Genomic DNA, 27877 nt, shown 5'->3' on the forward strand with positions numbered 1-27877 from the left:
GAAGGCAAAGTACAGGTATAGTATAGAGAGGAAAAGCAGAGGCATAGTAGAGATAGGTATAGAAGAGGGAGGTAGAGGTAAAGCAAAGGGAATTAGAGTTAAAGTAGAGTAAAGGTAGAGTAGAGGTAGAAGGAGGTATAGCAGAGTAGAGGGATGCAGAGATAGAGTAGAGGAATTGGAGGAGTTAGAGTAGAGATAGAGGCAAAGTAGAGGCAGACTAGAGGGAGTTATAGTAGAGGTAGAATTGAGGTCGAGTAGAGGGAGAGTAAAGGGAGGCAGAACAGAGAAGGCATCGTAGGGTCAAGGGAGGTAGAAGTTGAGCGGAGTTAGAGGCGCGGTAGTGGGAGAGCAGCGGGAATGAGAGTAGAAATAGAGCAGAGACCCTCGTCTCTCTCTTCTGGAGAAACAACAGATATCACTTCCTTTTGGAGTAAATCTTTTATTTCCCCAGACAGGGAATGGATGTTCACGGTTTTGTGGATGGCGGAGACATTCACAAATTCCCTCGATAATCATTATTCTACGGACATAAAAAAAAAATTATGAAATCATCGCAATTCTGACAAATGACGTTCTCGGTTTGGCGCAATTGTCCCATTTTGATGATGACCCCTTGAGACTGACCTGTACAGTATATGACTCGTCTACCACTCGCCATTACAAATTAATCCAAATCCATGTTCCACTTAGGCTCCTCATGTCCCAGTCTAGCCATAGTGGCACCGGATGGGGGAGTGTGCGGAGGGGTGCCTGGTGGGGGTGTGAACCCCTCCCCTTGCTGAATAAAACATCCTAATAATTCGGCTTAAGTATTTAACCAATGCATAATGCATGAGACTCAAATCAGTGCAGAGGGCAACGGAACAAGCGTGTTGACAGTATGCACGCGCGTTTCTGTGCGAGCCAGCGCCAGGCTTCTGCACGGTAATTTATTTATTGGGAATACTTAATGGAAGTGTCTGCGGCCCCTGCAGGCCACAGGAGTCCCACTTAGAGCCACCAGTGGATGCAGCACTGGGTGTGTGTGTGTGGGTGTGTGTGTGTGTGTGTGTGTGTGTGTGTGTGTGTGTGTGTGTGTGTGTGTGTGTGTGTGTGTGTGTGTGTGTGTGTGTGTGTGTGTGTGTTGGGTGGTTTGGTGGCCCGGACAGCTAAGGACATATTAATGTGTGGATGAGACATATGCTTGGATGGATGGATGGGTTGATGGAGATGGATGGATATTGACAACGCATGAATGAAATATTTACCACACTTTTACGTTTGAAAGTTTTTTTTTTTCCTTTTCTCTTTTCGTCAAGTTTAGAAATGCAGAACCTCTTTGTACATTTTTATTTCACTCAGTTTGTTCCACTTAATGCACCCGGGCTCCATTTTGAACTCGGTGAGGTGGGGCTAGAGCTTTGATTTCTTCCTCTTCCTCTTCAACAATAAAAAGGAATAAATACATTTATAAAATTCATTCTTCAATCAAGAAAAATGATAGGATTTATATCAGGTTTATATAATATAAAATATGATTTTAATATAAGTTCTGAGAGCGATAATTCAGAATATACACATACATTTAGATCATATTATATATGCAAACTTGCACAATTTCCTTATTTTCACAGAGAGATTAATTGTAGATTGTTATTTTTTAGGTCTATCAATATGAGGATCTATCTATTGGGGGGCAGTACTGTAGCTCAGGAGGTAGAGCGGGTCGCCTAGTGATCGGGAGATTGCTGGCCAGAGCTCCTCCTAGTAGTGTGCTGAAGTGTCCTTGAGCAAGAAACTTAACCTCCTAACTGCTCTCGTTGAGCTGGTATGCGACTTGCACGGCTGTCGCCGCCATCGATGGGAGAATGTGAGGTATCTGCTTTGAGTCATATGACTAGAAAAGCGCTGTATAAATCTATCCGAACAGTCCCCAAACATTGTGCTCAACTGGGAAAGAAGCCATTTCAAGACAACTTTCCTCATTTTAAGAACACAGTTTCTCATTCAAAACGAGCTGAATCATCTTTCGCAAGAATTATAGGCCAGACAATTCATGTCAACAGAAACAAAACTAAGATCTGTCGATTTTTATCCTCTGGTTTTCTGGTTCCATCATTTCATCTTTTGCATTGTGAAAATCCTTCACACAGGTTGCACGAAGGGACGCCGGCTCCCTTCCTGCTGTTCCTTAGGAATTCTTTGAAAAGAATTTGAGCAAAAATTGAGACAGCCGCCAACAGAAGGACTTGGAACACGCATTGGATCCAGCCAACTAATACAACCAGCTAACGTAGGCGTGAGTGTGCTCTCAGCCCCGAAACCCATCCGAAACTCAGGGTTTTGTGTGTGTGTGTGTGTGTGTGTGTGTGTGTTTGTACATTTTTGCGGGCGTTTGTGTGTTTATTGTACTTTCTGTCGCAGAGTGGGTCACCGAGCCACAGCAGAGTGCCATCTGGTCCGAACCACAACTCTAGTTGTCTCCCCGGTGGCCGCCCCCCCCCCCACACAACCCCTCTCACCCTCTCTTACTGTACCCACTCATCTATCTTTCTTTCTAACCACCCATCCAGTCATCAAAATGTCCTCCCATTCGCACTGCACCAGCCCAACCCCCTCACCCCTCAGGTCCCAGCTAGATTGCCATTATCGATGCGTTTTGGCCGGGGGAGTCCATCTGAGTCATTCCCAGTGGAACTTCGGCATGGTAGAAGGTTTCAAAAAACTCGATGGATACATCTGTCATCCTCTTGGGTCCCGGTGGTGGCGGTGTGATCGCTGATGTGTGTGTGTGTGTGTGTGTGTGTGTGTGTGCGTGCGTGCGTGCGTGTGTGTGTGTGTGTGTGTGTGTGTGTGTGTTTGTGAGTGATGGAAGATCCAGGGTAAGGAAGCAAAGAGGAAATACGTAATTTAATTTAAAGACATATTGCAGACGCCACTGTGGGAGTTGGAAGGAGAGACGAGAGCGTGCGTCATGGTTCTGCCAGGAAGACCCAAATGCAACGACACACGGAGACACAGGCAAGAATGCTCAAGCAAAGCTACGTTGACTCGGGAACACAAAATACTACCAGGACGTTCAGGTAACACTCACTAACCGACACAGACTGACTGGGGGAGACAAACTAGATACACTGGGTTAAGGGGGCCACAGCCGAGCGGAAAAGACACTAGAATGCACGAGGGGAACACACTGAGGACACCTGCTGGACAAACAAGGGAACACACGACCTGGAGGTAAACCGAGAAAGTGAGAGACAGAGAGAGAACACAGGGATACCACCACGGATACAGAGAGGGCAAGGGACAGAATAACTTTTGCGTGTGACTTGCGCGTTGGCCTCTCTCGCTCTCAAGTGTTTTCATGAGCGTATGTATGTGTGTGTGTATTCACATGTGTGTGCACCAGTGTCCCCTTGGCCACTGAAGGCCAATGTCAATATTCTCTTTCCTTTGCCGCCAGCTTTGTTGGTCCATTACAATGTAATGATAGCGGGGGTATATAATGAAAGGATGTATCATCATATATTGTCTTCTCTCAAATGCGTATTGAAAACCCGACACCTCTTTGCCACTCTCTGCATTCCTGCCGGGAAAGGCAGAAAGTGCCAGTTAAAAAAAAAAAATCAAATATCCGATTTTGTTTCACAAAATAATCTTGTGGATTACCATTTTAATGTATTGATTTTATGTTCATTGATCATATTTTGAGTAAATAACACCAGATTAACAGCAAACAAACAACTTCAATTCATAAATGCAGTTGGAACAGCTTTCCAGTATAATGATTATAGTTTGGTCAGTCCAAGGTCTTAAGTCTTCCCAATGGCCGTTGTTTCCACGGGGTTCAGATAAACGAGGTCCCACGTTTGAGAGGCGGCCATTCGGAACCTTTTCCTAGCGTGGACATATGTGTCACATAAACACGTTGTTATTACCTGGACCCTTAATTTGCCATTTACCCTTTTTTTTTTTTTCTCCCCCATTTTGCGATCCAGTTCATTTAGGATTTATTGTCTCCACATCCAGTACTACAACGTACTGTATCTAGTGAGTTGTCGTACGTTCAAATGCGTTTAATTCATACTATTTGTGGAAAAAAAAGATGAAAAAAATACAAAACCCCAGATAAACTGCAGATCATAGGATCAAATTTTGTCATTTGAGGAGGTTGTTGAACAATAATTCTAAATGGTCATACAGCAAAATGTTTGGAATTGGGTTAAGGTTGCCCAGAGCCAAACACACACTTACCACTCAAGTAGCAGGAACTACTTCTATATACTGTATTGTATTTTTTTTTCCCCCCAAACTAAAATGTATTCTAATTAATTTCTACATCTCTCTATCCCCCTACCTAATACTTATAGCGTGGCAACTTTCGGTGATAACTTGATTCGACAATATGTTAGTTTTGTGACCATGTGATAGTTAGCAGTTATATTGATATCTCCCCGGGCCCCCGGTGTATCCGTGTGCGTGTGCTCGAGGAGTGTCGTCTGCATGTGTGTGCGTGTGTGTGTGTGCGTGTGTGTGTGTGCGTGTGCGTGTGTGTGTGTGTGTGTGTGTGTGTGTGTGCGTGTGTGTGTGTGTGTGTGTGTGTACTGTGCAGTGTGCACCATTAGAATTGAGAGTCACAAAGATTTCGGCGTCAACTCGCTGCAGTCAATTAGAGGTGCAGAGGCCCCCTCAGGGCAACAACGCTCCTGCGACTCCTGTTCCCGTCCCTCCCTCTGCTCTACCTCTCCCTGCGCCCCGTCCCACCCAGACCCGCCGATACAAACCTCTCCTTTCCGACTAAAATAAACCCGAGTCTCCCCGTTCGGCGCCACCGCAGCCCTGGAGTGTAGCGTTGGAGTCGGGAAGACTTTCATACAAAGCGTCACCTGTCACCGCAGCTGCTGTCACCGCCTGGCTTCTGCAGCACTCTGCCACAGAACAATAGAGGGAAGGTGCGGGAAAAGAGGAGTCGGGCGCGCATATGGGTGCCTCGTGAGATATGACTGTGTTTGTATGCGTGTGTGTGTGTGTGTGTGTGTGTGTGTGTGTGTGTAGGGGGGTTATTTGATTGGATTGGATGCCCTAACTTTCTTTGAAAGCAAAAATAAAGTTACAGCGAGGTATCTGTGTGTCCCTGTGTGTGTGTGTGTGTGTGTGTGTGTGTTTGTGTGCTTGTGTGTGTGTGTGTGTGTGTGTGCATGTGTGTGTGTGTGTGTGTGTGTGTTAGTTCATATAAAGACCATTTTAGCACGTACTGCACACATTAAAAACGTTTTTGAATTTATGCAAGGCAAAAAAAAGGTACGTTTATTTGTATGGCACTTCCAGTTCACAAGGACACTTATAAGTGCATTATATAAACCATGAATGACATTATAATGAAGCCAAGTATGTACCTAGTAAAGTAGTAAAGTAGTACCTGTCAAGTGAAAATAAAATTGTGATGTGTTATTAACCGCCCAGCCAAACCATCCTGCCTAAAAATACAATTTCAAAATCGTAAAAACAAAAATAGGCAGCACTACCTGTTCTGAGATGTGTGTGAGAGTGTGTGTCTGCTGATGACACTGCCAATCGTGTTAACCGTGTAACAATATAAACGTTTACGTTGGAGTAACTTGGAGTAACATTGGAGTGTTTAAATGTTCTACGGGGGGGCTGAGGCACCCACTGAGGCACCCACTGAGGCACCCACAGGAGGGGCGCATAGACTTGGCATGAGTTGACGGTCTCCCTGAAGACGTCTTTTACTCCAGGTTATGCCCAAAACAGCGTTTAATACCAAACCCCAGGCTGTTAGCTCAGCTAATTTCACCACTGATGCCCCTTGTCCGACGGTCCGACCTGGTGTTTGTATAGTGTTAGGGTAAGGAGCCATGTGGAGTGTGACCGATCTATGCTATTGGGTCATGATTTAGGCCCACCCAAAAAATCTGCACCACAAAGATAATGAGAAACTGTTTAACGGTCTAATTCTACAATTCAGTACTACTCCAATGTTTTCATGTATAAAATTGTAACGTTCCGACTGGCAGAAGAAGCCACACGGTGGTGATCACTTGCTGGGGTTTATTGTTCCTTCCAGGTCATTGTCTGGGCCATAACATGTCCGTAGAACTGTACACAACACCTCCAACACTTCTCCCTCTCTTCTCTCTATCCCCCTTTTCTCGCGAGATTTGGAGCCACCCGCCGTACAACACATTCTAACAACCATAACAAGTCCCAAACGCTTGCAGGGTCATTACAATACAGTATGTTGAGAAACAAATGACTGAATTCACTATACAGGGAATTAATTAAAATTGAAGAAATAAAAGGTCAAAGTGCAATTTAAAGGAGGACGATTATTCACTAAGGGCAGTTGCAAATGTAAAAGAATTGAGTCTGGATTTTAAAAATGGTGAGCTTTGGGGTAAGTCTGAGATCTTCTCGGAGTGTGCTCCAATAATGTGAAGCATTGTAACTAAATGCTGCTTCTCTTGGTTTTGTTTAGTTTGAGTTAGTAGACTAAGGGGTTGGCATGGTTCGTATTTAAGAAGCGAAGCAAGATGAGGAGAGATGGGTTTTGGCCCTAAGCCATCAAGAGATTTGTAAACAAGCAACAATATCTTAAAATCAATTCTGTGACCCACGAGAAGACAATGCAGAGGGCCTTCTTTGTCTTATTAAGGACCTTGAGCAGCAGCGCTCTGAAACAGCTGCACTTGTCTAAGTGCTGTTTTGGAGACCATTGCAGTAATCCAGCCCACTGGAATTAAATACGCGTCTGTAATTCTTGCAATGTATTTTGATGCTAATAGGCTGGTTTTATTAGTGACTTAATAAGGCTATTAAAAGGGAGATCTGAGTATGCAATTACAGTAAGATTTCTAACTTTGTGCAGAGTGACTTTCAGCCTTTGTGCTTTGGCACCAAAGAAAATTTTCTCAGTTTTGTCTTTATTTCGATGGAGGAAATTCTAACTCGTTGATTTGTTCAACGCACAGGTATAGCATATCTTTGGGACCACAGTCACTCAGTAAGAGAGTAATAGTATGCAGACTGGAGTGTCGTCAGCCTAATGTTGAACAAATGACTCCCAAGGATTGAACCATGGGGAACTCCATATGTGATGGTTTGATCAGATAAATAGTTGCCTTGTTAATGTTTCCTTTTTTCATTAAACCTCCTTAACAAGACAAGACAAATTCAAGACTGTGCCTGAAAGTCCAACCCAGTTTTCCAATCTGTCTAGTAGAATTGTATGGTCAACCGCATCAAATGCCAGTCAATTTACCAGTCAGTATTTAGTTAAATGTTATTGATATCTTAATAATAATAACAATAAGAGCCAGTTCAGTGCTGTGATGTGGCTGTAATCCGTTAGGTAAAATAATAAATAATAAGTGATAATTTGAGATTAGAGATCTGCCAACATGTTGGGAAACTGTTATTTCAATTATGTTCCTGAAGAAGGTGGGTCAGATACAGGTTTGTGTTTGTGAATTACGGGCTCGACCGTACCTCACTTTTCGAGCAGGGGCTTAATAATTGTTTTTCTCAAAGCTGGTGGAAATATTTCTGGTGGGAGAGAGCTGCTGAATATGTTTACAAGCAAACAAAAACATTTTCAAGAAACCTGTAGGCAGAACGTCAAGACAACAGGAGGATGGCTTAAGATACTGAAAATGTTTTTCTCTAGGGCTTATTCAGGAGTAAATTGTCTCGCGTGTTTAGGAAATACTCTACATGTCTAATATTATGAATGTTTTGAATTTTGCTTTTATTTGTTGAGAGGGGTTCAAGAGTTATCTATGCGGGATTGGGAAAACAATCTCGTTGGGGAGAGTTCTACTACTTGGCATCGGCCTTGGTTGGAGAAACTACAGCTCATTTGATTGTCTGCAAATGCAAATCTGATGTTGTCAGGTTACCTGCACTGACAGCCTTTTTCTGTGAGAAAGCTATAACATAAGAATGGTTGTGTGGTTGGGAGCGAGATGGTGTAAAGCTAGTTGATGATGAGGGATTCTGGGAAAAAAGTATCATGCTCAGTTCAGCTACCAGCTCTAGTGATTGTCACTCTATAACTCGGTGAATAGGAGCGACACATTTTTGAAACATGCTCTGCTCACAAAAAGCAGCCCCTTGCTGCTGGCTTTTCAAATTAAATACTTTTCGGTTCAATAGAGACCAACGTTCCTTCCAAGAACCGTTAGAAAAATGTTATTGAATTGTTTTGGAATTGCTAGGAATTGTTTGTTTTGTCTGTATCCTGACCATTCTGGCAATGCTGTTCCCATCTTCAGAGCTTGGACTTGAGCACTGACTTCAGTTACAGGTCATGTTATTTTTAATTATGCCTATTTATGGAAAAGTATTCTAATCTTTCATTTTACATGATTGGGTTTGAATTCATTTCATTTTCTATGTGCAATTAGTTAATTAGTTAGTTAGTTCCTCCCGTTATTTGTCATTAAATAAGGCTTGCCTCATTATGGTTGTATAGAACCTATGAGCCCTATATTATTGCTCAGATTTGCCCGGAAATTGAAACTTGTTATCTGGCAGCAAACGGTTTTCACCTTCATGGTAGAACCAAATCCAGCTAGCTCTTTGTGTTTTTGTTGTGGCCTTCAAACTGAAGTCAACATGACATATCTACCATTGACTGCAGATTTGAGTAGGTAATTAAGTATGTGCAGTAAGTAGTTATGTGTCTTTACAGGCTTGCTTATGAAGGGCTTAAGGAATAAGAATCTTAATAATCTTGTCTCCTTTTGCGAGTTCAAAATCTGGACAGTCTGACATCCACCAGATCATGTGCTCAACTAATGTGTGCTGAATAGAGGGCCTCATTGCCAAATTAGTTAATTCAAGAAAGTTACCAAATAAGTAGAACAGGATGTCAACAGGATGCCATTTGTAAAGGCATGTATGAAATGCATGTGTATCATGCATTTCAACAGGATGTAGTCAAATCTTCTGTGTCCACGATGTGCAGCAGCACGTTACCCTGCATACATCTAGAGCAGTGGCCTCAAACTAAAATGACCCGGGGGCCACTGGCCAGGTTGTCTTTTTCAAGGGGGGCCGTGTTGATCTTCAAGGGAAAAGAGGATTTAATATATCAAAAATTCATTTTTACAAGTTTGGAAACGGTGGTGTTTTTTATGAAACCATTGCTATGGAGAGCTGAAATATTTCTTCTCAAAAGTTACTTTTCCAGTAAACTGAAATGTCATGGTTCTGAATTGGTTCCATAAAGCTCTCCACCATTTTGTTGTACAAATTTGCATCTGTTTTTTCATCAGAGCAAATCATCAATTTCAATAACTTCAAATTCATCCCCACAATACTGTAAGGGACTGTGCGAAGGTGCAGGAGTTCAATATACATTTTGTTCAGTGGTTTGTTCATAGTCCTGACCGCTCTTCTCTTGATGGCAATATACCTGGATATCTTCATTTTAACTGGACCAGTGATACCTAGTATTGTAAGTTAAGAACCCACACTTATAACCTTGTATGACGAAGCGACACTATACTTTCTTAGTAGAGTCCTTGGCGACCGGGTTGATTAAACCACTAAGTGCCAAGCCTAATTCACTCAAGGGGGCTTAAAAATAATCCTGATGTCCCAAACCACACATCCTGCTACAGCAGTGTGAGGTGGCAAATTCAAGTCGTTATTTCAGGAATTCCGAAAACGTGTCCCTGCAGTGTCTAGTTTGGATGGAGTCCAAGCAAACATGTTATCATTATTATTGTTTTTTTTTGTTTGTCTTTTACCTGTGCTGTCAGCATGCTGGGCATACAACACAGAGTATTTGTATGCCATTGCATCTAGGACAGAGTCCACTGCAAGTGGAGTTCAATTTTTCAACCTGCAATGCAAATCTTTATTCATTCTTAAATCATCAAGAACTGCTGCAACAACTACGTCCTGTGGACAACTTGTAGGATGACAAGAGCACAGTATTATGTTACACAGAACCGCCACCAATCCCACTCTTTGGAGAACAAGCCTCGCACAAGGGCGAGGCCCACCCCAACACAACTGGCCAGATTCCCCATCCAGCCGTAAGCCCCGACTGCCCATCTATGTAGCAGAGTGTGCTCAGCGCAGGGTACCTGGATGTCAGCCCCTACCGCCCATGCCCACAGGCCACCAGATGCTGTATGTAGGGCCTCCACTAGTCAAGTCAAGTCACACTTTATTTATAAAGCGTATTTCATACCATGGCAACACAAAGCGCTTTCCAAAGGAATACAATCAAAAAAAGAACATAGTTGTCAGCTGGGCATTTCAAAAGAATGCCCCTGAAACAACAAAAACAACAACAAAAACAAATACAACAGAAGTATCAACAACAGCAGCAACAACAACAGCTGCTACAACAGCAGCAGCAGCAACAGAAACATAACAACAGCACCAGCAACAACAACAACACCAGCCGCAACAACAGAAACAACGACAGCAGCAGCAGAAACAACAGCAACAACAGAAACAGCAGCAACAGCAACCGCATCACCAACAGAAACAGCAGCAACAACAGAAACAACAGCAACAAAAGAAACTTCAGCAAGAGCAGCAACAATAGAAACAGCGGCAAAAAATGTCTGTGCAATCATAAGAATAGTCAGTGCAGAATAAACAGTTCTCACAGCATAGAGAGCACACACACACACACACACACACACACACACACACACACACACACACACACACACACACACACACAGAAGTCAGTCATAGACTGTAGTACAACAAGGTTTTTAACCTGCTTTTAAAAGTGTTCAGTGTGGGGGCCTCTCAGGTCCCACAGTAGGGTGTTCCATTTACTTGGGGCATACATACAGAAGGCCGCCTCCCCTGCTTTAGAGTTGGTATGAGGGATAGGTAAAAGACCACTGTCTGTGGACCTGAGAGTTCTGGCTGGTTCGTGTATAATTAGCATTTCTTCTATATACTGAGGTGCAAGGCCATTTATAGCTTTATATACAAGTCACAGAATCTGAATATCAAGTTTTAACAGTGAGCCAATGTAGAACAAGCGTGATGTGTTCAAACTGATTTGTCCCAGTGAGAATGCCTGCAGCCGCATTTTGGAGTAACTGTAGTCGCTGCTGATTTCGGGAGAGTGGTGCATAGGCCATTACAGTAGTCAATCTACTCGTTATGAATGCATGGATTAATTTTTCAGAGTATGCTTTTGACAGGAAGCCTCTTAATTTTGAAATGTTTTTTAGATGGTACAAGGCTGATTTTGTGATTTGATTTATATGGCTCTTAAAATTTAGATCGCCGTCTATGATTAGACCCATATTTTTCATTCTTCATTCTTGCTCTCCAGGGACAGAGAACTAAGATGAACTGCAATTTTCTGTCTTTGAGCCTTTGCACCAAAAATGAGTACTTCTGTTTTGTCTTTGTTCAGTTGTAAAAAGTTCTGTGACATCCAACGCATTAATATCATTAATACACTGAGTGAGGGAGTGTATGCGGAGTAGGTCATCAGGAGATAGGGATATGTACAGTTGTGAATCATCTGCATAATTATGGTAATTTATTTTGTGTTTCTTTACAATATGTGCAAGTGGGAGCAGATAGAGGTTAAACAATAATGGGGCTAGAATCGAACCTTGGGGCACTCCATATATAATATCCACTTTGTTTGAGACAAAATCTCCAATGGACACAAAGAACTGCCTGTCCTGTAGGTAGGTTTTCAACCAGTTTAGAACCAGGCCAGATAGGCCAACCCATTTTTGTAATCTCGCTAATAAAATCTGATGGTCAACAGTGTCGAAGGCAGCACTAAGATCCAGGAGCAGAAGAACAGATTGTTTTTTAGCATCAGTGTATATGTGCAGATCATTCAGAACTTTAATAAGTGCTTTTTCTGTGCTATGGTGAGAATCGAAAGCCGGATTGATGGGTGTCTAAAAGGCTGTTTGAGGTTAGATAGTTGTTAAGCTGAAGGTAAACTGTTTTTTCAAGTATTTTGCTGAGGAACGGCAGGTTGAAAATGGGCCTGTAGTTGGCAATAACTGTTGCATTGAGATTGCTCTTCTTCAGGAGTGGTTTAATGACAGCTGTTTTAAATGCTGCAGGGAATATACCTGCTTGAAGAGAGCCGTTTAAAATGTCTAATACCTCATGTGCTGGGCACTTAAAAACAGTTTTAAAAAATGTGGTAGGGAGGGGGTCCAGGCAGCAGGTGGAGGACCTGAGCTGACCAACAATATTGTCCAGTCTTTTTATGTCTAAGGGGCTGAAATGAGACATGGCAGCAGTCATATTACTGGAGAACTGGAGGGCAGGTTCATTTCTGGATGTTGAGGCACTAATATTCTGTCTGATAGCTATAATTTTGTTACTGAAGAATGTAGCGAACTCCTCACTTTTTTCAGTGGAGAGCATCTCTGACGAGGTTGTAGATGGTGGATTAATAAATCGATCAGTGGAGAAGAGCACTTTGCTATTGTTGAGGTTTTCACTTGTGATTTTAGAGAAGAAAGACTGTCTGGCCTGTTTAATTTATATATTGTTTGGATTGAGTCTACCCTTGTAAATTTCATGAAGAACCTGAAGATTTGTCTTTCTCCATTTTCATTCTGCCTGGCAACACTGTCTCTTAAGCTGCCTAATAACTGCTTTTTGTTTTTCTATGTATTTAGTTTTAACAGGTGCAAACTTATCAATGATATTTTGTATTTTGGAGTTGAAGTTGTTCACAGGATCCACAGTTGATGATGCCTTGGACAGCGGTAACCCATTTACAATTCTCTTAAAGGTTTCAATGGTATTATTGTTAATGATACATTTTTTAAATTGTTCGGGTACCCCTCTGTTGTACAGGAAGAGCAAACAACAAGGAAAATGCAACAGTGATCTGAAATAGCAACATCCATGACATAGGGGTCAGTGACTTTTGATTTGACCAAGTCCAGAGTGTGGCCCTTATTGTGGGTGAGTCCAGAAACGTGCTGAGTGAGGTAAAATACCTAAAATTATTAAAAATAAATTAAAAGTAAATTACAAGTCGATCAACAGTGGAGAAGAGCACTTTACTATTGTTGATATTGTCGTTAATGATTTTAGAGAAGAAAGACTGTCTGGCCTGTTTAATTTATATAATGTAGGAAATCCAGGTTATGAGTACTTATAATCTCATTAACTATAAATGACTTCTTAGTTAGTGACCTGACGTTCAATAGAGCCATTTTTATTGTTCTGGGTGCATGGCTTTGCGGGGGACAGATAGTTGGAGTCCGAACCGGTAGAAAATTGTAGATTTGTGTATGTTACAGGGAAGATACATGATTTCAGTCTCTGGTTTATAATTACAGGAATTTGTAGAGCAGAGTGACAGTCATTAATGTCAGTAGAATGGATCGGTCTCACAAAACATCAGCAGTGAACAGATGATTTCTGCGTAAGTTCAATGTTCAAGGCGAGGAGACATGATCCGTGAAAGTTTTGATGTACTCCATCATGTCTGAAGATGTTTGGACAGTTTAAGAAGGTACTAAAGTTGTCCACAAACAGTATGTTGAGGGAGCAACAGTATCCCTTGAGCCATGTGTGTAGCTGAAGGACACGGGTGAATTTTACATCAGGAAAACTGGGTCACGGAAGCAGGCCGGAGACGATGAACTGGCTGTCCGACTGTAGAAAACTGTCTATAGACTTTGTAAAGTCTTCTTTAAGTGTCTCAGATTGTTTGTTCCTGAGATCGTTGGTTCCAACGTGGATGAGAAAAGTGTAAGCAGACGGATTTTGATCCAGCAGCTGTGGAATTCTGGAGTCTATATACTGGACGCGGGGACACGGGTAGCAGAGGGTTTGAGCCGCAGGCAGGGTGATGTATCGAACCATGGAGGAGCCGACAATGAGAATGGATGGAGGTCCGGCAGCAGAGGAGTTCTGAGGAACAGCAGCAACAGCCAAGCCAGGAGAGCACTGTCCTCCCGGAGACGGCGCAGGAAGGCGGTCCAAGTCAGTGGCTGTGGGGCGGCCCTGACAGGTGGAGATCCTGCTGTGGGAGTCGAGGCGGCGCTCTGCGGCGTAGAAAACAGCGGGGTCCGCGGTGGCGGAGGAGCCACCAACTGGCTTGGTAGTGGAGTCCTGGGCTGACAATGCATAGTCTGGCGGCAGTGGAGACGAGGCCGGCGGCGGTAGAGGCCATCTTGGTTCCCTCAATGCCATGGTAGACTGTAACCAGACCTGACCAAACTCTGACCCCCTCCAAAGGGAGGAATTCCGGCATCTCCCTGACATTGACTGTGGGCTCCAGGGCTTGGAATCTGTTCTCCTGCCGTAGAGTCTATGGCATAGAGCGCAAGGAGCGCACGCAACGCCAGTCACGGTTCGCCGCAAGGGTCCAAAGCTCTGGGGTGGAGCAGGTCTGGGACTTCGGCCTATAGCTACTCCTTGGCTCCGGGATGGATCCAACTCACCTGCCGCACCGATGCCGACATAGTTAGCAATATGCTAAGCTAATAGGCTAACTAGCGCTTGCCGAGCGCTACCTGAGCGCTAGCCGAGCACTAGCCAAGTCAAAGTCCACGCTCCAAACAGAAAAACAGTTAAGGCGAGGGTCAAAGCCACAAAATAGTATGGATATCACAGTGCAAACAATCTGAAATCCATAGTCCAAAATCAGGTAAAGTTGGGAAACGATTCAACGAAGAAACGCCCACGTAAAGACGTCACCGGAACGGGAAGCATGTGGGGGCAGGAGCAAGACAGGCAAGAATGTATCTGCCTGCCACATCTCTACCCACATGGCTCGCATCACACCCGTCTTTCAAACCCCAGGCCAAACCCCTCAGTGTATGTACTGAGTATGATATGAGTTTTGGCACTTGGAGAGATAGGCGAAGCACAACCAGATCAACGAAGGGGTGCAGCAGGCCATACAGCGGCCATGCGGACCCCACCTCGGACCCGACCGGGCCTCAGTGAGGAATGCTGGACCCAGAAGGGTCGATAGCTTCTTGGTGATGTTGGTCCAGATAGATAGATAGCAAGATAGCATGAAAGTCGTCTGGTATTAAGGGAACAAAGAGAACAAATGTTGTTTTCCACTAAACCCATTTTGAACATTTTGTGTTGGGTGATATGTGTTCTGTGCAAAATCTTTTTTGCATTTTGGAATTGCAGGTCCTAGAGAAGGTGTTGCAAAATGGCTTCCACAGGTTGATAGCGGTGGAAACAGCAAGGTGTCTTTCCAATCCATGGTAGGCTAAAGATAAGGTGTCATCTGTTTTTAATAAAAGTTTGTATATTCTGGAAAAGTTTTTTATTAAATTACCTATGGTATATAACATATAGTGAGATGTTTAATTATCTGAGTAGGTTGTAGGATGTTATTCGTTTATTTGATTTTAACTTTTAGAGACTGCTGTAGTTGAAGGAGTTGGAGGAATCTGTGACTACCGATATTATACCTTTGGGTTAAGGTTGTTAAGGTTGTGAAGGATATAAGCAAATTGTTTTAAAAATGTGTTCCAGATGAGTAATTCCTTCTCTTTTCCAAGACCTGAAGTTTATTGGTCTGTTTTTAACCAGAAAATCCGGGGTTGTGGCAGATTGGCGTGAATTTGTTTGGAGTGTGAGCACTGAGTTTGTTGAATCTCCACCAGGCTGACAGGGTTGTTGCGATGAATGGGTTTCTTTATTGATTCAGTAAGGAATGGGAAATCAGATATTGATAAACCCTGACAATCTGTTTGTTCAATGTCTCGCCATCCATGGCAAGATTGTTGTTTTGGTTGTAACCATTGAATTATAAACTGAATATGGTTCGCTAAATAGTAGTATCTGAAGTTTGGGGCTGCTCCTCCTCCCTCCACTGTCTTTGTTTTTCTGTGGTGTTGCTAGTTTAATTCTTGTTTTTTTTTCTATTTCCCACACAATTAATTGATTATTGAGTCTAGAGTATTGAACCAATATGCTGCTGGGTGGACTGTGGTCATTGAAAATATATAGTTTAATCTTTGGTCGTATATTAATTTTCACTGCCGCTATCCAACCAATTAGTGAGAGGGTTAGGTTGTTCCATTCAGTGTGGTCTTCTTCAATGGATTTGAACAATGGATTATGGTTTTTTATGATTAAGGGTAAACAAATCTGACAGATTGGTGGAGATAACAATACCAAGGTATCTAATATTGCCCGTTGTGATGGTTATGGGAAGTTTCTGGGTTACAGCATTCCAGTCTTCCCCACTGAGTGGTAAGACCGTGGTTTTTGTCCAGTTTATTAAAAAGTTTAAGATGGCTGAAAATGTAGATATAAGACTGAACACTTCTGGTAGGGATTATATTTGGTTCTGCAGATAAAACAGATATTGTCTGCTTACAAACAGATTTTGTGAACAGAGTTTCCTGTTTTTTGCCAATGATATTACTGTTTTGATTGATGTCCCCTGCGAGCGGTTCAATAAAGATGGTGAATAGTAAACGGGATAGCGACGTCCTTGTCTTGTGCCACATTGTGGAGTGAAACGCTGTGAAGTTTAACCATTGCTGGCTACAAAAGCAAATAGTGAGTTGTACAGAATTCTGATCCATGACAGAATTATGATCCATTTCAGAATTCTGATCCATCCACCAAGCAAACATATTAAGCTCTTGTTTAAAGCTGCATGAAGTTTAATATTACTTGTGTAAATTGATGTAACGCACAGACTCTCAATTTTTATCACTGATGTTTTGAGCCAAACTGATGTTTTGAGCCATACTATGGAATCCTGAGCTGCTTGCTGTGGGTGAAAATAGATAGATAGATAGATAGATAGATAGATAGATAGATAGATAGATAGATAGATAGATAGATAGATAGATAGATAGATAGATAGATAGATAGATAGATAGATAGATAGATAGATAGATAGATAGATAGATAGATATATAGATAGATAGATAGATAGATAGATAGATAGATAGATAGATAGATAGATAGATAGATAGATAGATAGATAGATAGATAGATAGATAGATAGATAGATAGATAGATAGATAGATAGATAGATAGATAGATAGATAGATAGATAGATAGATAGATAGATAGATAGATAGATAGATAGATAGATAGATAGATAGATAGATACTTTATTAATTGAAACTGTTTCAGCAGCTCACATTAACACAATGTCAAAAAAATAATAATAACAAAGCACTCTAAATAAATTAAAGAAAACGCAATACATGCTAAAATTGGCAAATTTACAATCGACCCTTAACTGTACACAGAGACATGGCGTGGCTTTAATGTTGTGGTTGATTGGTGGATATAATAAACAGTATAGCAAGTTAGCTCTGACAGAGTGTCAAAAAGAAAAGTTTTTTTTTAATTAATCAAATACTTTATTTATTTATTTATTCATTTATTCATTGTATTTTTTATTTATTTTTATATATTATATAATATCATATATATTTTTTTATATATGTATTGTTACAATTATTATTTTTATTTTTTATTTTTTTATTTTATTATTTTTTTTATTCAGGTACTTATTTACTGTATTTATTTGTATCATTTAAGAAAATGGTTAGTTGAAAGCACATGATTCTCAGGACGTTCAAAAATATTTCGCAGTCCTTCCCATTGCAGGGAGTCTTCTGATGCTTTTCTTTACAAGAAACACAGATTTGAGTCATTCCATTATACCGTATGTCTGCATTTACATTTACATTTTGCATTTATTCACTTTTTGTCTTTGCAGATTCCCCCGTCTTCCTTAATGACTACAATAATGACGCATTACCGTCAATACCGACAACAGATGCTCGGCATGTTCCAATGGTAAATCTCCCCCTGTCTCTTTCTCGCTCTCTTTCTTTCTCTATCTCTCTTGCTCTCTTCTCTGCCATATCTCCCCCTTCCCCTTCCTGTTTTTCTGCATTTGTTATGCATCTATTGGATTTTTTCCCCCTCCTTACTCAGAGAAGTCATTTCTCAATTGGAACCTCATTACATCCCATAAGCGTCTTTCACATCTGTCTGCTCTGACTTTGACTTTTTAACATTTATTTTCCTTCCATTTATTCTCCCCGACCATCTGCTGCTACGCACCCTCATAAGATGAACCATTGACGCCTGTTTCAACATGTTGAATCGACATTGAATCGAATGCTAAGAGACTTGTAACACTCCATTATAATAAGACGATCAATAGAATTCCATCTTCTTTTGAAAATGGGAATCCCTTTCTCGCCCATGCATGGACTGCATCAAACAAACAAAGAGTCTGACTAAATTCGGACAAAAATACATTTTACTCTTTCCTGAGTGACAATTACCGAATTTCAAAGAAGGGACGACCTTTTAGAGACGACCTTACATCGCAACGCGACAAACAGTTCTCATTTTCAGTTTGAAACTTCATCTTGATTCTGGGTGTAGGTTACTCCGTCAAATCTTCTCCTTGGCGAGAGCTCGACATCTGAAACCGTTGAGAGGGGCCTGCTCTGCCTGTGCAAAACGCGTGAAGAGAGGGGAAGAACAACTTTGGCCTGGTAGAAGGCAGCAAAGAAAAATAACAATCTTTTGAACTCGATTTAGCTTCCCCCCTTGCTCTTGTCGACATGCTTCCCCCTGCACCACCACCACCACCACCACCCCCTCGCCCGTTTCACTCACTTTACTGCCTCTGGACGGTGAGTCCAGTCGCTCCTCACCTGTTGTGGGTGACTGGAATATGCCAGGGCAAATTGGTGCTGTTAAGTGATGGGTCATTAAAGAAAACCAAACCCTCTCCAAAATAAACTAGAGATATGATGAACCGCCACCCCCCCCTTGGTGGTCCATCACGCTTGACCTTCCTCGCTTTCATCTATCTCTCCTCCCATTCCCCTCTTCTTAACCAAACATCTGCACCTCCTTTCATCTTCTCCATCCATCCATGCCCAGGGGAGCAGGGGAGCTGTTATCCATGAGCTTCGCTATCGCACCGCCGCACCGTACTTTTTTTCGATGGGAGGCGTCGGGGTGAGGGAGGGACTGGGGGGGGGGGGGGGGGGGGGGCTATTCTGCTATTTCACACCTCGGCGGCTGTATTTCTTCATCATTTCTTTTCCGTAGAGTGAATTCACTCCGTAATCGGCCTCAATGAGCGCGATGAGGCTCGATAAGGCGCTCACGGAGGAAGCGCATAATAAATCCACATTTTTGGGGGCTGGTGGGGGGGTGGGGTGGAGGGTGTCAGGTCGTGAGGTAATTACCAGATCTTTACCTTTTAATTCCGCCAGTGGTTTCAGCCGTGCAATCTGTGGAGTGAGCCCCCCCCCTATTTTCTTTTTCTTTTTTAATTGGTTTTTCGGATAGCAGATGAAATGACGGGTAATCCGCAGGAAAAGGGGAGATTTGGACGCATGTTTAATTTCCCGGTGCCATTTATTTTATTTTTTATTTTTATGTCAGCAGCGCCAACTAAGCGGTTGTCAATTTGTTTGTTTGTTTGGGTTTTTGGGGTAGAGGCGAAGGCATTATTTGACCGCCCACACAGGTAGCGAAGAAGCAAAGCACCGCATCCGTTAAAAATTGCTCTCTCCGTTTCATACTTTGATTTGGGTCTATCTTTTGGGTGTCAATATCAGACAGTCAGGAGTCGCAGCTCTTTGGCACAGTTTACGTATGTAACCTACATGCCATTTAGGCAGTCTGTGTAAATAGGTAGCTGTGTCTTCAAGAGATGTGCACGACAGTAACACAGATTACGGTGTTGCTTTTACGACTCACGGTAATGCATTGGTTAGGCTACATGTGGTTCAGGTGAGGCGAGACTGCATGAGAAGCTGTGGGAGATTCTTACGACCAGTGCTAACAAGCTCGGGTGCTCGACGCCATCATTGAACCAGCCTATCGCTTTAATTATATTTCTATTAGGTGCCCAATGGGTTGAGGACCTGTTGACATGCCCATCCTGCGCATTCCATTTGAGTCCAAATATTTGTGCTGGGACATTATGTTTTATGAGAGCTCTCCTTTATTTATTTTATTTCCTTTATAGGGTCGGCCTACCAATGTCTCTTGGGAAACACATTCCTGTACAATTTCTGTTTTCCCTCTGGAACAGCTCTACTGGCGAGCTGTGAAAGAAAGCGGTTTATTAAGGACTGAAATATATTGTTCACATTAGAACACAACCTTGTGTAAGTTTCCTTTTTATTTTTTGTTTACTGTACAGTTCAATCTAAAGATACACTTCAGTTCAAACTTTATTGAACAAATAAATAGTATACAGCTATGAGCTCTGGATATAAATTCTCAATCTTTTGGTACAAGTAAATATTGTTGTAATTTTGTTCTGCAGTACCAGGTTACATTTACACATTGACTTTTTCCTTTATTTTTAAGAGAGAGAGAGAGAGAGAGAGAGATTTAATTTTGATTTTGATTTTTAAAAGCACTTTATTTTGATATATATATATATATTTTGTTTAATACAAAAATGACCAAAATATTTACATATGCACAAGTAAAGAAAGCAGACATTCAAAAACAATGACATAATGAACAGACAAACAAGAAAATCCATACCCAGGCCATACCAGGTCCTTTGGTCCAAAAAGTAGTCTCTGTATGTGCTGCAGTTTGGAAGTAGCACCCCTGCAGGACCAGGTGCACAAGTCCTTGGCCTCCTTCTTTAGGAACATACAAAATACTCTGTGGAATCCAGTGGAGTTTGTCCCAGAATAAATCAACTAATGTCGTCTGCATCTTAGCCAGCACATTAGGGGGAGGATCAACACACATCAGACGGTGCCACAGCATTGAAGTCACCAGATTGTTGATCGCCAGTATTCTGCCTCCATAGGATAGCTGTGACAAATCCATTTCCACCTTTTTAAACGACCTTCTATTTTTTTCCACAACCTTTCCTGATTTTTCCCAATGAAATCTTGGTTGCCTACAAAGACCCCCAGGTATTTGATCCCACCTGTCTTCCAGCTTTGTTCTCCCGGTTGCCTGATCCTCCCACCTAGCCTCTCCCCAACTACAAGAGCTTCGCCAATTGACTCTAGCCAAAAAGAGGGAACCAAATTCACCAACCTTTTTTAAACAATCTGCATCTCTTTGGTTTCTTATGAAGGCGATAACATCATCAGCATAGGCCGATACTTTAAAGGACCCATCACACCCTGGACCACTTATACAGTACCGGCTAGTTCCCTTCTTAACTTGTGTAAGAGAAGGTCTTTGGCCAAGGAGAAGAGCATTCCTGTAAGGAAGCATCCTTGCCGTACCCCTCTCTGTACTTTTAAAGGGGCACTCAAACCACCGTTTATCTTTAACACACTCTCAATATCTGTATACAGAACCTGGATCATGGCTATAAACCCTGTGTTGAAACCACCTGGAGTGTTTGCCACAAGTAGTGATGCTCAACCCGCTCAAAAGCCTTTTCCTGATCTATGGAAATAAGACCAGTCTCAATACCCAATGAACTGGAGACTTCCAAAATGTTCAGAATTAGAGTAATATTGTCAGCGATCAGCCTGCCAGGCACACAATAGGTCTGATCTACATGGATAACCTCCATCACTTTGCCCAGCCTAGTAGCCAAAACCTTCGATAGCAGTTTGTAGTCTGTGCAGTGCAAAGACACCGGTCTCCAGTTCTTAATCTGCTGCAGGTTACCTTTCTTTGTTAACAGCATGACCACTGCCTTCCTGCAACTCCTTGGCAGCCTCTCTCCAGCCAGACTGTCCCTGAGCACAGTTAGCACATCGCCTTCGATCACTGATCAGAAGGACTTGTAGAAATCTACAGGGAGACCGTCTGCACTTCAAGCCCAGCACAGCAGCATACAGCTCCTCTGCAGACAAAATGGCCTCTGGAGCTGCACCAGGCATTACCTTAGGAAGTCCATCGTAAAATGATTGGGCTACCGTTGGATTTCCTTTGTGTTCATTTTTATAGAGCTTTGTATAAAAACCAGCTGTGTACCTGTGTAGTTCTGCAGGCTCCGAAACAGTTGCCCCAGTGTCAGTGCACAGTGAATGGATGATCTTCCTCTGTCCATTCTTATTCTCTAGACTAAAGAAGTAGTGAGACGGGGCGTGTGTGTCCGTGTGTGATGTTAATGAAGCGAGATCTAACCAGCGCCCCTTGTGCCTTGGCACCCAGCAGGCCGGCCAAAACTGACTTTTTTGCTGTGAATGCCTCAATATGGCCTAAATCTTTTGTGGAATCTGCCAAGAACTGCAGCTCCACCAACTCCAGCTCCAGATCTCTCATTGATCTGATTCTGTCACTGGAGACATTGAGAGTGTATTGTTGGCAAAGCTGTTTATTCGTTGCCCACGACAAACAAATAAAACTATTAGTGATCACCAACAACACAAAATAAACTATGCGATCACAAGGAAGAGAAACGCAACAAAAGTCGAATGAAAATATAAGATCAAGAAAGATCTTACTCGCTAAATGGTCAGCATGCTCACTCCCACCATCCACTCAGAGAGAGAGAGAGAGAGAGAGAGAGAGGGAGAGAGAGAAGAGAAAGAGTGGTGGGAGTGAAACAATAAAATGAAAAGCTGAGTGCCTGGAAGGGGGAGTAGAGAGAGAGAGAGAGAGAGAGAGAGAGAGAGAGAGAGAGAGAGAGAGAGAGAGAGAGAGAGAGAGAGAGAGAGAGAGCAAGGGGGGGTGGTTTTGATGCCCTCCATCTTTCCCTGTCAGCGTGCCTCTAACCCTGACGGGGCACCAGCTGCTCCCAGAGTGACGTCTCCGAGGGCGTCCGCTTCCCAAACGCACTTCCCTTTTAAGAATCTTGACACACACACACACACACACACACACACACACACACACACACACACACACACACACACACACACACACACACACACACTGCCGCTGCCCCCTCTGGCCAGGAGGGGCTGCATTCGAATCCGGGCCAAATTCACACCGGCGGAACCATCGCAGTGACAGCCTCATTGTTCGTTGACCGTCCGTCCGTGGGGACTCTGCTTTTATCTGCTTTGCTTCACCGCCCGCTGACCATCGTGGAGCTCTGGCGGTGACACAGACCGGAGCGGAGACGGGCGGACGCGCTGACTGAACTGATAAAACAGAGAAGGGGAACAGAGTTTGGCCTGTTGACCAGAAAATGGCTGTTACCCACGCCTCCGCTAACGCTAAAAGGCAGGATGGAAGTCTGTGTACGGTGCAGTACTGCTACTCACTGCCGCCAGAGGCTTCTGTGGTAACTGTGTGTAGAACAATAAAGATATGTTTCGAAAAACAACATAAACGGCTTGCATAGTTATTTTTCACAGTTTCTACCTGTTTCATATTTTTGTCATCAGTATTTTTTCGAGACTCTTGAAGCAATTGAAGTCAATGGAGAGTGGCAACTATCATCGATCTCCACACAGAGACCACCAAAGCTTCCCGTAAAACTGAGTAGCAGTTTATAGACTTAATTAAATCAAATTTTATCTCATCTTAGGTCAAACGTTCTGCAAAACTTCCATAGTGCTTTCAATAGTTCACCACCAATACATCTAAAACCCCCTCACCCATCACAGCATATTGAGGGGGCAGAGGAACTAGCGTCCTCTCCATCCATGTTGTGTGTGTGTGTGTGTGTGTGTGTGTGTGTGTGTGTGTGTGTGTGTGTGTGTGTGTGTGTGTGTGTGTGTGTGTGTGTGTGTGTGTGTGTGTGTGTGTGTGTGTGGTTTGGCCTTTCTTTTATTTTCTTGGGGTTATTTTAGCACGTCAGCTAGCTTGATCTTCATCGCCATTGACGCGTGTCAGTGTCTCCTGTGAGACCCATCTGTTCCTTAACTTTGGCGACTGCAAAAAGAAAAGGAGAAGAAGAAGAAAAAAAAATCTATACACAGTGCCCGGGGGCGAAATCGCTGGCTCTGAGAGACGTGTGGTTGAGAGAAGGAGTGTTTAGAGGGATGAAGGAAAGGATAAAATGGAGAGTTGGGTTAATATGTGTGTGTGTGTGTGTGTGTGTGTGTGTGTGTGTGTGTGTGTGTGTGTGTGTGCGTGTGTGTGTGTTTGTGAGTTTCGTTGAGCAACTGAGTTTTGTGTGCTACGGTTCAGTGTGGTTGGATTAGAACATGGGAACGTGGATCTGTGTCAGCGATATACCAGGACTGCACGAAGAACTTGTCTCATTCAAGGTAACAGGATTTGCTGCACTTACATCACGTGACCCCATGGGAAGCTGATAGAAGTCTAAACATGCCGCTGGAATAGCTCCATTGGAATCATGGCGCGTACATTCGTCGAACGACCGATTGCAGGGAAAGAGCTTTGATTCACTGTGGTCCCAGAGGAACACCTGAACTTCATCCACCATGAATATAATCTATATACAGTTTGCTCGTAAGTCTGAACGGTTGTTAAACAGGTAGGTCGTTAGGTGAGGGGTTCCTGTACAATCCTAATTTCTGCAACTACAGTTTACGTACTTTTTGCCCAGGGTTCCCCAATGCATCCTATGCAGCTGAATGCACTCGGGTGCAGTAAAAACACACCCCAGGACCTAACGAGGAAGACTACATGAATCCAAAGCATTTCCACAGCATCAATGTAAAGCTGGCTATTATATTTGTTGGAATGAACAGAACTTAGCAACCCCTATTCACATTCCCACACTTCTATCACATCCCATTTCCCATTCCTTGTCCTAGATGATCTTTGACTCTTAATGCATCTTCACAAACCTTGAGGTGAGATGGCTTGGCAATGCACGTGATTCTGCATTTTTAAGAGCGTCAACCGTGGCCAGGAGGCTTATCTATGCAATTGATGGCGTTGTTGAGTTATTCATGATGCAATGCAACAGCTTTAACAGGTCATACGTGGACAATATGCATTTTGAAGTGTTATTGAATTCAATTGGTTCACTTACTGAAGTTATTTTCTACAGTAGGTGAATTATATAGGGGGGGGGGGGCAGACAACATATGCCTGCTAATGCTACCTCCTGACAGCCCAGCCTGACCTTACAACTGTGGCCCAAAGAAATTGAGATGTCATTTGGGCACCTAAAGTCACACTTTAACTGTCACCAGACTGTTGCTTCTGATCTGCACAATTAAAACCAAGTGGAGACCTAGGAGAGGGATTCACCAGCGCTACCTGTCGAAGACCTGCCGCTGCTTCCCATTTACAATGACCACAGGGGCGGCAGAGCATAGCAAGATGCGAAGGCACACCATTAATTTTCTTTCAGGAATTTAGGACCTTTATTTTACAATGTATTGCTTTGTGTTGAAACATATTTTAATATTTCGGACATGATGTTATCATCCCAAAACCTTCCCTTTCCCTCAGAATCTGGTCTTAGAACTTAGCCTGGCAGACAGATACCAGACCATGTTCCTGCTCTTTAAATCAGCTCTCTTCTCTCTCCACTGTTGTTCTTTGTTTCCTGGATCCTAGCTCCAGCCCCCCCTCCCCATCGCAAACTATGGCTCCCCCCAGCTGTTGCTGTCTTGTTTCTCCCGTCACCTTTAAGTCAACTTGTTTTCTCTCTCGCTCTCTCTCTCTCTCTCTCTCTCTCTCTCTCTCTCTCAGTTTCTGGGTCTCATTCTCTCATTGCCCCTCTCCCGCCTCCTACTTCTTGAAAACTCACATTAAAGGAATGATGAAAACTCTCTCTCTCTCTCTCTCTCTCTCTCTCTCTCTCTCGTGCTCGATTCTTGGCGAGCAAGTCTTTTTGCCAGGGGGCCCCAAAACGCTGAGAAACAACCTTTTTATAGACAGATGTAAATGCCGTAGCAAATGCTCACGCGCTCGTTAATATCCTCGCGTGAAACTGACTTTCACAATGTGCATGTCAATTGTGTCAGCTAGTATCTTCTGCCGGAGAGGGTTTGCGGCATATAATTCTGATATGGAGCAAGCACCTCTGATTGGGTTATAAAACCTAAACCAATCAAGGGAGTAAAGACTTAAGCGATGGCAAAAACTGTCGGTAAAATCTCCCTGGGCTCCAGATGTTACCAGGAGAAGGACTTAATAAATGTATAGGAGTGATTTCCAATTTATTGCATCAGTAGATGCAAATGATTAGAGAATCACATAGCATAATTAGATAGATAATAGATACAATTGTATCTAATAATAATTTCCATTTCCCAGATTTATTCTAAGCTTGTCCTTGTCGTTTATTAACCTCCAACATGTTAGCACAAATCTGTCTAAGGAACTCTTAGTTTTAAGGAGCAAAGACTTTGGTACCCTGATGACTCAAGTGAAGAATCAAGGCGGCTGTTCTCAACTGCTTGGTCCTCATCCAAAACTGGGTCATGGGTCCATTTCCATTGGACCGCAAGCATACTGGACGTCCACTTTGGTTTACCTGTTATGGTCCTGATGGTATCACAATGTCATTATAGGTAACTGCACTATTCATTATGTGAAATCCATTAGAATAGTGCAACCCTTAAATGTTTGGGTCGTGACTTAATGACAAGGGATGAATCTGGATTCGCCAGCTGAAAACCAGTTGCCACTAAGGGATGTGTTGGACGATCCATACATTTATGCATACATCATTGGGGTCTGGTGTGTGGATGGGATGGTTTGAGCAGCAACACCTGACCTGGATCTAGATGATTGAGTTGGGGTGGCTACATACCAATTGCTCATTGGTTGGGCTAACGAAAAGCAGGTTAAATATTGCCGCTTGACTTCCACTTCCTCCACTTTAGCTGCTGAGTGCCTCAGAAGGGCACTGTACTGCAGCGCAATAATAGATCTGGTCCCTCCACCGGGAGCCATGGTTGTTTACACAACCTAGACTTTCCCTGTCGCAGGGACTGCGATCTACTACTCATGGGACCGTATACCATCACACGATAGTATTGTGATCACCTGAAGGAGATTCACGTAATAACATACCCCCCGCTGGTGTATTTGTCCCAGACACATCAATGGACGTGTCAGGAAAAATGCACACTCAGGTCTGTGTGCCAAACACAGCATGCGGCAGAGCAGACCTAGTCATGTCCAACATGTAAAAACGCACAAATGTATGAGAGGAGGTCCAAGACACTGTTAATGAGCCAACCTTGGACAGGGACCTACCCTTTGCCTGGGCTCCGAAGCACAGAATGGGGCGCATGCCCGCTTACTCTGCAGTTTCTCAATCCCGCGCTTTGAGCACGGTGTTCAATGTGCGATGTGTCAGGTCCGATGTGTACACTCTTCGAGCATGGGCGTCCCGTGGATGTGCAGGCGCAGCGCTCGATGAGTTGAGTTGAGCCCTTCTGCAGCCTCATGTGGGTCCGGGAGTGGTATTGGGGGCACGGCCTTCCACGGGGGGGAAGGTCAGGTAGCTTAGCCTCCTGGCTTGGTCCACATGGTGGTAGGCCTGAAATACCCTCACTGGTGTGCACGCCGAAAAGGGATTCTCCCAACCCCTTGTCAACTTGGCATGTACCTCATGGGAGAGTTGGATGGTTGGAGTGTCCTGGCGGTGGGGTCCGGCGTAAAACTCCCCGTCCAGCATGGAAACAGCCTTGTCCGAGACTGCTGCGATGGGGCCCAGCTTGCTGGCCGTGCACTTGGAGACCGCCAGGAGCTCGGCATCCAGTAGCCTTGGGGGGATTGGGGCCGAGGACTGACTGGAGCTTGCCCTGATGCTGGGGATGCTCTTCTCCTCGTCCGACTTGTCTGAGTCCAAGGACTCTCTCTTAGCCCCAAAGCATATACCCTGCGGCGGCTCCTTTGGGATCTAACTCGGTAAAGGAGACCGATGGGGTTGTGGGAGCCAGGCTAGAACTAGGAGGAGTGGCGGCACGAATGGGACCAGCTCCTAAGCTAATGCTAGCCAGGGGAGCAGGCTCATCCTCTGACATCGCTGCTCCATCAGCTTCCTCCTCGTGAAGCGCGTCGTCGTCACTCCCTCTGCCTTTAAGGCGTGAATGCA

This window comes from Zeus faber (genome assembly GCF_960531495.2).
Source record: "Zeus faber genome assembly, chromosome: 10".
NCBI lineage: Eukaryota > Metazoa > Chordata > Actinopteri > Zeiformes > Zeidae > Zeus > Zeus faber.